Raw genomic sequence first — 12,295 nt, 5'->3', positions numbered from 1 at the left:
ATCATCAAAAGCGAGAGAGGTGGTGTTCTGCTGAAAGTAGGTGTGAATGTCCAGCCATAATTACTCACAATCGGGTAAGAAAAGGTAGTATTGCCAGACCATACATGATCAAAACAGGGAGCGGAGGTGGTTCAGCTGCAACGTGTGAATGTCTGACTATAGTTTGTAAAAAGCGGGTAAGACAAGGTGCGAATGCCCGACAATGTATAATCAAAAGAGGGAGCGGAGGTGTTCAGCTGCAAGAAGGTGTGAATGTTCGACTAAAGTTTGTAAAAATCTGGTAAGACAAGGTGCGAATGCCCGACAATGTATGATCAAAAGCGGGAGCGGAGGTGTTCAGCTGCAAGAAGGTCTGAATGTCCATCAATAATTGCTAGAAAAAAATAAAGTAAAAATTTCGAAAATCAAACCGCACATGATCATAAGTGGGAGAGGAGGTGTTCAGCTGCAAGAAGGTGTGAATGTCCACCCATAATTGCTGAAAAATGGGTAAAAAAAAGGTGCGAATACCCAACCATACATCATCAAAAGCAGGTGTTAATGTCAGATCATAATTTGCAAAAAGCTGATGAGAAAGGGTGAGAATGCCCGACTATACACCATCAAATGCGGGAGCGGAGTTGTTTGTCTGTGAGTAGGTGTGAATCTCCGACCATAATTGCTGAAAAATGTGTTAGAAAAGGTAAGAATGCCGGTCCATACATCATCAAAAGCGAGAGAAGTGGTGTTCTGCTGAAAGTAGGTGTGAATGTCCAGCCATAATTACTCACAAACGGGTAAGAAAAGGTAGTATTGCCAGACCATACATGATCAAAACAGGGAGCGGAGGTGGTTCAGCTGCAAGAAGGTGTGAATGTCCGACTAAAGTTCAAATATATTAACAAAAGCGGGAGGAGAGGTCTTCGGATGAGAGTGGTTGAGAATTTCCAACCATAATCTATAAAATGCGGTGAAAAAAAGGTGTGATAGAACACTAAAAGGTGGAGCGGAAGTGTTCGGCTGCAAGAAGGTGTGAATGTCCGACTATATTTGGTGAAAAGCAGGGGAAGCAAGGTCTGAATGCCCAACCTTACATCATCAAAAGCGAGATCAGAGGTGTTTGGCTGCAAGAAGGCCATAGTTTGCCAAAAGCGGGTAAGGTGCGAATGACCGACTAAATATCAACAAAAGTGGGGGCGGAGGTCTTCGGATGCAAGTGGGTGTGAATATCCCACCATACAAGTATGGTGGAGAGGAAGCTGTGAATTGCTGACCATAGTTTGCAAAAAGCGGGTGAGAAAAGGTGCGAATGTCCAACCATACGTGATCAAAACAGGGAGCGGAGGTGTTTGGCTGCGACAAGGTGTGAATGTCCACCCATAATTAATGAAAAGCGGGCAAGAAGTGGGTTCGAATGCCCAACCACACATCATCAAAAGCAGGAGTGGATGTGTTCGGCTATAAGAAGGTTTGAATGTCCGAGCATAGTTTGTAAAAAGCGGGTAAGAAAAGGTTCGAATGCCCGAACATACACCATCAAAAGAGGGAGCGGAGGTGTTCCGCTGTAAGAAGGTGTGAATGTCCGACCAGAGTTGGTAAAAAGCGGGTAAGAAAAGGTTAAAAAAACCCGACTGTACACAATCAATAGCGGGAGCAGATGTGTTCGGCTACAAGAAGGTGTGACAGTCCGACCATGGTTTGTAAAAAGCGGGTAAGAAAAAGGTGCAAATGCCCGACAATGTATGATCAAAAGAGGGAGCGGAGCTTTTCGGCTACAAGAAGGTTTGAATGTCCGACCATAGTTTGTAAAAAGCGGGTAAGAAAAGGTTCGAATGCCCGACTATACACCATCAAAAGCGGAAGCGGAGGTGTTCCGCTGTAGACGGTGTGAATGTCCGACCATAGTTGGTAAAAAGCGGGTAAGAAAAGGTTAAACTACACGACTGTACACAATCAATAGCGGGAGTGGAGTTGTTCGGCTACAAGAAGGTGTGAAAGTCCGACCATGGTTTGTAAAAAACGGGTAAGATAATGTTCGAATTCCCGAATATATACCATCAAAAGCGGAAGCGGAGGTGTTCGGTTGCAAGAAGGTGTGAACGTCCGACCAAAGTTTGTAAAAAGCAGTTAAGAAAAGGTTCGAATATCCAACCAAACAAAATCAAAAGCAGGAGCAGAGCTGTTCGACTGCAAGTAGGTGTGAATGTCCAGCCATAATTACTCACAAATGGGTAAGAAAAGGTAGTATTGCCACTCCATACATGATCAAAACAGGGAGCGGAGGTGGTTCAGCTGCAACGTGTGAATGTCTGACTATAGTTTGTAAAAAGCGGGTAAGACAAGGTGCGAATGCCCGACAATGTATGATCAAAAGAGGGAGCGGAGGTGTTCGGCTGCAAGGTCTGAATATCCAACCATAATTTCTAAAAACCGGGTAAGAAAAGGCTCGAAAGCCCGACTTTACACCATCAAAAGCGGGAGCGGAGGTGTTCAGCTGCAAGAAGGTGTGAATGTTCGACTAAAGTTTGTAAAAATCTGGTAAGACAAGTTATGAATGCCCGACAATGTATGATCAAAAGCGGGAGCGGAGGTGTTCAGCTGCAAAGAAGGTCTGAATGTCCATCAATAATTGCTAGAAAACATGAAAGTAAAAATTTCTAATATCAAACCGCGCATGATCATAAGTGGGAGAGGAGGTGTTCAGCTGCAAGAAGGTCTGAATGTCCATCAATAATTGCTAGAAAACATGAAAGTAAAAATTTCTAAAATCAAACCGCACATGATCATAAGTGGGAGAGGAGGTGTTCAGCTGCAAGAAGGTGTGAATATCCACCCATAATTCCTGAAAAATGGGTAAAAAAAAGGTGCGAATGCCCAACCATACATCATCAAAAGCAGCTGTGGATGTGTTCGGCTACAAGAAGGTGTGAACGTCCAACCAAAGTTTGTAAAAAGCAGTTAAGAAAAGGTTCGAATATCCAACCAAACATAATCAAAAGCTTGAGCAGAACTGTTCGACTGCAAGTAGGTGTGGATGTCAGATCATAATTTGCAAAAAGCTGATGAGAAAGGGTGAGAATGCCCGACTATACACCATCAAATGCGGGAGCGGAGTTGTTCGTCTGTGAGTAGGTGTGAATCTCCGAACATAATTGCTGAAAAATGTGTTAGAAAAGGTAAGAATGCCGGTCCATACATCATCAAAAGCGAGAGAGGTGGTGTTCTGCTGAAAGTAGGTGTGAATGTCCAGCCATAATTACTCACAAACGGGTAAGAAAAGGTAGTATTGCCAGACCATACATGATCAAAACAGTAAGCGGAGGTGGTTCAGCTGCAAGAAGGTGTGGATGTCTGACTATAGTTTGTAAAAAGCGGGTAAGACAAGGTGCGAATGCCCGACAATGTAAGGCAAGGCAAGACAAGGCAAGTATATTTGTATAGCACAATTCAACAACAAGGTGATTCAAAGTGCTTCACAGAGACATTAAAACAGAAGAAATAAAAAGCATGATTTAAAATTTAAACAAAAGAAGGAAATAAGAACAATAGATAAAATCAGAAAAAATTATATATATGAAAGATAAAATCAATAGTTAAAACATGATTCCGTTTTGAAACTCAAGCTTATTCAAATGCAGCTGAAAATAGATGTGTCTTCAACCTGGACTTAAATACACTGAGTGTTTCAGCTGATCTGAGGCTTTCTGGGACTTTGTTCCAGACATGTGGAGCATAGAAGCTGAATGCAGCTTCTCCATGTCTGGTTTTGACTCTGGGAACTGATAAAATACCGGATCCAGATGACCTGAGGGGTCTGGAAGGTTCATAGTGGGTCAGGAGGTCACTGATGTATTTTGGTCCTTGACCATTCAGAGCTTTATAGACCAGCATCAGAACTTTAAAGTCTATCCTCTGATGGACAGGCAGCCAGTGTAAAGACTTGAGAGCTGGACTGTGATGTGCTCCACTTTTTTGGTCTTAGTGAGGACTCGAGCAGCTGAGTTCTGGATGAGCTGCAGTTGTCTAACTGACTTTTTAGGCAGACCTGTAAAGATGCTATTACAATAATCAAGCCTACTAAAGATGAATGCATGGACTAGTTTTTCCAGGTCCTGCTGAGACATCAGATCTTTTAGCCTTGATATATTCTTAAGGTGATAGTAGGCTGACTTTGTTAATGCCTTAATGTGTTTGTCCAAATTTAGGTCTGAGTCCATCACTACACCCAGATTTCTGGCCTGGTTGGTCGTTTTTAGATTTATAGATTGAAGCTCTGTGGTGACTTTCAATCGTTTATCTTTGGCTCCAAAGACAATTACCTCAGTTTTGTTTTTGTTTAGCTGGAGGAAGTTGTGGCACATCCAGTCATTAATCTCCTCAATGCATTTTCCAAGGGCCTGTACAGGCCCTCTGTCTCCTGGTGACATTGTTATATACATCTGTGTGTCATCTGCATAGCTATGGTAGTTTATTTGGTTGTTTTTTATAATCTGTGCCAGTGGGAGCATGTAGATGTTAAACAGAAGAGGTCCCAGGATGGAACCTTGGGGAACTTGTGATTCTTGTCTGCTCAGATGTAAAGTTACCTATTGACACAAAGTACTTCCTGTTCTCTAAGTATGTTTTGAACCAGTTTAGTACAGTTCCGGAAAGACCAGCCCAGTTCTCCAGTTGTTTGAGTAATATATTGTGGTCAACTGTATCAAAGGCAGCACTGAGATCCAGTAAAACTAAGACTGACATTTTTCCACTGTCTGTATTCAGACATATGTCATTAAACACTTTGGTCAGAGCAGTCTCAGTGCTGTGGTGCTGTCTAAAGCCTGACTGGAAGGTATCATAGCAGTTATTTTGTGTTAAAAAGTAATTAAGCTGTTGAAAAACCGCTTTTTCAATGATCTTACTTAAAAATGGGAGATTTGAGATGGGCCTGTAGTTGTTCATTTGCGTCTTATCAAGATTGTCCTTTTTCAGCAGAGGTTTAATTACAGCTGTTTTTAGTGGCTCTGGAAACGCACCTGACGTTAAGGACAGGTTCACAATCAGTAACAGGTCTGACTCCAAAGTCTTTGAGACCCCTTTGAAAAAACCTGTTGGTAGGATGTCTAAACAGCAAGAGGAGGACTTCAGGTGACGTAAGATGTCCTCCAGGTCTTTACTGTTAATGGGTTGAAATAGTGTCATGGTGTTTAAACCGGTTTTCGGTGGACACAGTACATATGCTGAACCTGCTGCTGATGTACCAACTGCTTGTCTAATATTTTGGACTTTGTCTATGAAGAATTTGGCAAAGTCATTGCAGGCCATGGTGGAATGGAGTTCATTTGCCACTGACACAGGAGGGTTTGTTAGCCTGTCAACTGTAGCAAATAAGGCCCGAGCATTATGACTGTTTTTGGTGATGATGTCAGGGAAGTAGGATTTCCTTGCATTCCTCAGTTGTAAATTATAAGAGTGAAGTTTCTCTTTATAGATGTCATAATGAACCTGGAGATTTGTTTTTCTCCATCGGCGCTCAGCTTTCCGACACACTCTTTTCCCATTTTTCACCAGTGTGGAATTTCGCCATGGAGACTTCTTCCTTCCAGAGATAACCTTCACCTTAATGGGAGCAATAGTATCCATAACATTTAACATTTTAGTATTAAAGCTACTGACGAGCTCACTGACTGAACCCCCGGACAGGGCAGGTGCTAAGGAGAAAACCTGGTTAAAGATCTTACTACTGTTTTCAGTTTTGAGATCACTGCTGTTGAGACATTTGTGTGCACTGAAATCGTACTCTCAAAGAAAACACAGGAATGGTCAGACAGGCCCACATCAGACACAGTAATCTTTGAAATGCTTAGACCCTTGGAGATCACTAAGTCTAGAGTGTGCCCCCTATTGTGCGTAGGCTCTGTTATATGCTGAGTCAGCCAAAAGTTGTCCAGAGTGTTACTCAGGTCTTTAGTCCCTCTGTCCTGAGGATTGTCCATATGGATGTTAAAATCACCAACAATAATTATACAGTCAAAATCAACACAGATCATAGACAGCAGTTCACTGAGGTCTTCAGAAAAATCTGAACAGTATTTAGGGGGCCTGTAAATATTCAGAAACAGGACACTGGGTGAGGCCTTCACCTGTATAGCCATATATTCAAAGGACTGAAAACTTCCAGGAGATAACTGCTTACATTGAAAGGATTCATTGAATAAGACTGCGACCCCTCCTCCTCTCCTGCTCACTCTGGCCTCGCTGATAAAACTGTAACCAGGAGGGGTTGACTCAATAAGAACAGCAGCACTGTTATTTTGTTCCAACCAAGTTTCATTTAAAAACATAAAATCCAGGGTGTGCTCAGTGATAAAATCATCAATTAAGAATGTTTTCCCAGCTAAAGACCTAACATTTAATAAAGCCAACTTAAGTGTTTTAGAGGTATTATTTGCCCCCTCGTGTTTGGGTGCAGTCTGTGGCACACAAGGTATGTTTACTTTATTTAAAGATCTTTTTGAGTGCAACTCTCTGTGTTTTGACTGGGTCACATTTCTCCTTCTGTCACCTAAAAGTACAGAAATTTTAAGATCTTCTAATAAACAGGGTCCCAGCTTGTCCTGGGAAAAGTCACGACTGTCAGAATTCACACAGCCTGGACCCCTCACACATCACACATCAGACTGCGGAGACAGTACATGGTGGCAGCGTGAAGGGACAGAAGGGGGTGGGGCTGGGCTCCGTCGCTTCGGCTGCTCTAGTAGGGGCGGGGCTCGGCGGGGAACCTTTGGCCGCTTTGGTGGGGGGTTTATGGGGGATAAAAAGGGATTGGGCTGGGGGGTAGATCTAAGCCCAGCATTGACCCGTTCCATCATCTCCTCAGTGAATTTCAGGTGAGGGGAGGAGGAGGGAGAAAGGGAGGGTGAGGAGCACAATGACCTGTCAGGGGTTTGGGGGGCTGGGGAAGGTCCTGATCCTGGTCCCTGGTCCTGGTCATTAGTGCTGTTGAGAGGGTTTGGGGCAAATAAAGACCTCTCTTCTTGCCTCTGATGTCTCTCCTTTCCAAAGTTCCTCTTGGGTGGGGGCAGATGGAGTTCCTCCTCAAGGTTTCTGCTGGGACTTGTTTGTTCCTCTCTATGAGATAACTCCTTGTTTATCTCAGCCTTGGCCCCGAGCACAGATGGATGACGTAGGAAATAAAATATGTTGGAGGTGAACAGTTTCACCCCTGACTTGTTAAAATTAAATCCATTTGCCATGTATGATCAAAAGAGGGAGCGGAGGTGTTTGGCTGCAAGGTCTGAATGTCCAGCCATAATTTCTAAAAACCGGGTAAGAAAAGGCTCGAAAGCCCGACTTTACACCATCAAAAGCAGGAGCGGAGGTGTTCAGCTGCAAGAAGGTGTGAATGTTCGACTAAAGTTTGTAAAAATCTGGTAAGACAAGGTGCGAATGCCCAACAATGTATGATCAAAAGCGGGAGCGGAGGTGTTCAGCTGCAAGAAGGTCTGAATGTCCATCAATAATTGCTAGAAAACATGAAAGTAAAAATTTCGAAAATCAAACCGCACATGATCATAAGTGGGAGAGGAGGTGTTCCGCTGCAAGAAGATGTGAATATCCACCCATAATTCCTGAAAAAAGGGGAAAAAAATGGTGCGAATGCCCAACCATACATCATCAAAAGCAGCTGTAGATGTGTTCGGCTACAAGAAGGTGTGAACGTCCAACCAAAGTTTGTAAAAAGCAGTTAAGAAAAGGTTCGAATATCCAACCAAACATAATCAAAAGCGGGAGCAGAACTGTTCGACTGCAAGTAGGTGTGGATGTCAGATCCATCCATCCATCCATCATCTGCCGCTTATCCGGGGGTCGGGTCGCGGGGGCAGCAGCTTGAGCAGAGAAACCCAGACGTCTCTGTCCCCGGCCACTTCCTCCAGCTCTTCCGGGGGGACCCCGAGGCGTTCCCAGGCCAGCCGAGAGACATAGTCTCTCCAGCGTGTCCTGGGTCTTCCCCGGGGTCTCCTCCCAGTGGGACGTGCCCGGAACACCTCCCCAGGGAGGCGCCCAGGGGGCATCCTAACCAGATGCCCGAGCCACCTCATCTGACTCCTCTCAATGCGGAGGAGCAGCGGTTCTACTCCGAGCCCCTCCCGGATGACTGAGCTTCTCACCCTATCTCTAAGGGAGAGCCCAGACACCCTGCGGAGGAAACCCATTTCGGCCGCTTGTATTCGCGATCTTGAGGAGCTGATTCTCATCCCAGCCGCTTCACACTCGGCTGCGAATCGCTCCAGTGAGAGCTGAAGGTCACGGCCTGACGACGCTAACAGAACCACATCATCTGCAAAAAGCAGAGACCCGATTCTGAGGTCGCCAAATCGGACACCCTCAACGCCCTGGCTGCGCCTAGAAATTCTGTCCATAAAAGTTAGGAACAGAATCGGTGACAAAGGGCAGCCCTGACGGAGTCCAACTCTCACCGGAAACGTATCCGACTTACTGCCGGCAATGCGGACCAAACTCTGGCACCGGTCATACAGAGACCGAACGGACCCTATCAAGGGGTCCGGCACTCCATATTCCCGGAGCACCCCCCACAGGACTCCACGAGGGACACGGTCGAACGCTTTCTCCAAGTCCACAAAACACATGTAGACTGGTTGGGCGAACTCCCATGCACCCTCCAGGATCCTGCCGAGGGTATAGAGCTGGTCCACTGTTCCACGGCCAGGACGAAAGCCACACTGCATCTCCTGAATCCGAGGCTCGATTATCCGACGGATCCTCCTCTCCAATACCCCCGAATAGACCTTACCAGGGAGGCTGAGGAGTGTGATACCCCTATAGTTGGAACACACCCTCCGGTCCCCCTTTTTAAAGAGGGGGACCACCACCCCAATCTGCCAGTCCAGAGGCACTGTCCCCGATGTCCACGCGATGCTGCAGAGGCGTGTCAGCCAAGACAGCCCTACAACATCCAGAGCCTTGAGAAACTCAGGACGGACCTCATCCACCCCCGGGCCCTTGCCACCGAGGAGCTTTTTGACCACCTCGGCAACCTCAGCCCCAGAAATGGGAGGCCCCGTCTCCGAGCTCTCCGACTCTGCCTCTTCCGAGCACGTGTTGGTAGGATTGAGGAGTTCCTCGAAGTACTCCCCCCATCGACTCACAACATCCCTAGTTGAGGTCAGCAAAGCCCCGTCCCCACTGTAAACAGTGTTGACTGTGAGCCGCTTCCCCCCCCTGAGACGCCGGATGGTGGACCAGAATCTCTTCGAGGCCGTCCGGAAATCGTTCTCCATGGTCTCACCGAACTCCTCCCAGGCCCGAGTTTTTTTCTCAGCAACCGCCGAAGCCGCAGCCCGTCTGGCCTGTCGGTACCTATCAGCTGCTTCCAGGGTCCCACTGGCCAAAAAGGCCCGATAGGACTCCTTCTTCAGCTTGACGGCTTCCCTCACCACTGGTGTCCACCAGCAGGTTCGAGGGTTGCCGCCACGACAGGCACCGACCACCTTACGGCCACAACTCCGATCAGCTGCCTCGGCAATGGAGTCACGGAACATGGCCCATTCGGACTCAATGTCCCCCACCTCCCCCGGGATATGGTTGAAGCTCTGCCGGAGGTGGGAGTTAAAGCTCCTTCTGACGGGGGATTCTGACAAACGCTCCCAGCAGACCCTCACAATACGTTTGGGCCTGCCAGGTCTGATCGGCATCCTCCCCCACCAGCGGAGCCAACTCACCACCAGGTGGTGATCAGTTGACAGCTCCGCCCCTCTCTTCACCCGAGTGTCCAGGACATACGGCCGCAAGTCCGATGATACAACCACAAAGTCGATCATCGAACTGCGGCCAAGGGTGTCCTGGTGCCAAGTGCACATATGGACACCCTTATGTCTGAACATGGTGTTCGTTATGGACAGTCCATGACCAGCACAGAAGTCCAACAACATAACACCACTCTGGTTCAGATCGGGGGGGCCGTTCCTCCCAATCACACCCCTCCAGGTCTCACTGTCATTGCCCACGTGAGCATTGAAGTCCCCCAGCAGAACGAGGGAGTCTCCGGTAGGAGCATTCTCCAGTGCCTCCCCCAGAGACTCCAAAAAGGGTGGGTACTCTGAGCTGCTGTTTGGCGCATAGGCACAAACAACAGTCAGGACTCGTCCCCCCACCCGAAGGCGGAGGGAGGCTACCCTCTCGTTCACTGGGGTAAACCCCAATGTACTGGCACACAGCCGGGGGGCAATAAGTATGCCCACACCTGCTCTGCGCCTCTCACCACGGGCAACTCCAGAGTGGAAGAGAGTCCAACCCCTCTCAAGAGGACTGGTTCCAGAGCCCAAGCCGTGCGTCGAGGTGAGTCCGACTATATCTAGCCGGAACCGCTCAGCCTCGCGCACCAGCTCCGGCTCCTTCCCCAACAGAGAGGTGACATTCCACGTCCCAAGAGCTAGCTTCAGTAGCCGAGGATCAGACCGCCAAGGCCTCTGCCTTCGGCCGCTACCCAGCTCACATCGCACCCGACCCCCTTGGCCCCTCCCACGGGTGGTGAGCCCGTCGGAAGGGGGACCCACGTCATCATTTCGGGCTATGCCCGACCGAGCCCCATGGGCACAGACCCGGCCACCAGGTGCCCGCTGCCGGGCCCCACCCCCGGGCCTGGCTCCGGGGGGAGGCCCCGGTGTCCCATATCCGGGCAAGGGATCACGAGGTCCAAATTTTTTGTTCATCATAAGGGGTCTTTTGAGCTGTTCTTTGTCTGGTCCCTCATCTAGGATCTGCTTGCCTTGGGTGACCCTACCAGGGGCTTAAAGCCCCGAGCAACATAGCTCCCGGACTCATTGGGGCACGCAAACTCCCCCACCACGATAAGGTGACAGCTCAGGAGGGAGGGATGTCAGATCATAATTTGCAAAAAGCTGATGAGAAAGGGTGAGAATGCCCAACTATACACCATCAAATGCGGGAGCGGAGTTGTTCGTCTGTGAGTAGGTGTGAATCTCCGACCATAATTGCTGAAAAATGTGTTAGAAAAGGTAAGAATGCCGGTCCATACATCATCAAAAGCGAGAGAGGTGGTGTTCTGCTGAAAGTAGGTGTGAATGTCCAGCCATAATTACTCACAAACGGGTAAGAAAAGGTAAGAATACCAAACCATAAATTATCAAAAGCGGCAGCAGAGATGTTCGGCTGGTATTTATAAATGTCTAGATAGATTTGAACAAAAAACAACGTAGTATTTTGCAGTAAAAGAAAGAAAGGTTCAGAAATCCGAGAAAAAGCTTTTCATGAGTTCTGCATGATTTTGGATTTTGCTTATAAAATGCATTCCTTCAATCAAACTATGGTAAAACGGCTTTTACCTTCATATTTATCAATGTCTAGATCGACTTCAACAAAGAACAACATTAGATTTTGCAGTAGAAGAAAGAGAGACACTGAAGGATCAGGAATCCGAGAATAAGCTTATTTTCATACGTTCTGCATGATTTGGGATTTTGCTATAAAATGAATTCCTTCACTCAAACTATGTTAAAACTGCTTTTACCTTCATATTTATCAATGTCTAGATCGACTTCAACAAAGAACAACATTGTATATTGCAGTAGAAGAAAGAGCAACACTGAAGGAACAGGAATCCGAGAATAAGCTTACTTTCATACGTTCTGCATGATTTGGGATTTTATGTATAAAATGAATTCCTTCACTCAAACCAAGTGAAAACTACTTTGTCCTTCATATTTATCAATGTCTAGATCGACTTCAACAAAGAACAACATTGTATATTGCAGTAGAAGAAAGAGAGACACTGAAGGAACAGGAATCCGAGAATAAGCTTCTTTTCATACGTTCTGCATGATTTGGGATTTTGCTATAAAATGAATTCCTTCACTCAAACTATGTTAAAACTGCTTTTAACTTCATATTTATCAATGTCTAGATCGACTTCAACAAAGAACAACATTGTATATTGCAGTAGAAGAAAGAGCAACACTGAAGGAACAGGAATCCGAGAATAAGCTTATTTTCATACGTTCTGCATGATTTCGGATTTTCCTATAAAATGAATTGCTTTGCTCAAACCAAGTTAAAATTGCTTTGTCTTCATATTTATCAATGTCAAAGCAGTTTTAACATAGTTTGAGTGAAGGAATTCATTTTAAAACAAAATCTCAAAACATGCACAACACATGAAAAGCTTATTCTCGGATTCCTGATCCTTCAGTGTTGCTATTTGTTATATTGCAAAGTACAACGTGTTTTCTTTGTTTTGTTTAAATCTATCTCGACATTGATAAATATGGAAGGACAAAGCAGGTTTAACTTGGTT

This window comes from Leuresthes tenuis, unplaced genomic scaffold, assembly GCF_036924035.1.
Source record: "Leuresthes tenuis unplaced genomic scaffold, fLeuTen1.0.hap1 SCAF_5, whole genome shotgun sequence".
Taxonomy (NCBI): domain Eukaryota; kingdom Metazoa; phylum Chordata; class Actinopteri; order Atheriniformes; family Atherinopsidae; genus Leuresthes; species Leuresthes tenuis.
Note: the sequence above shows the minus strand (reverse complement) of the source record.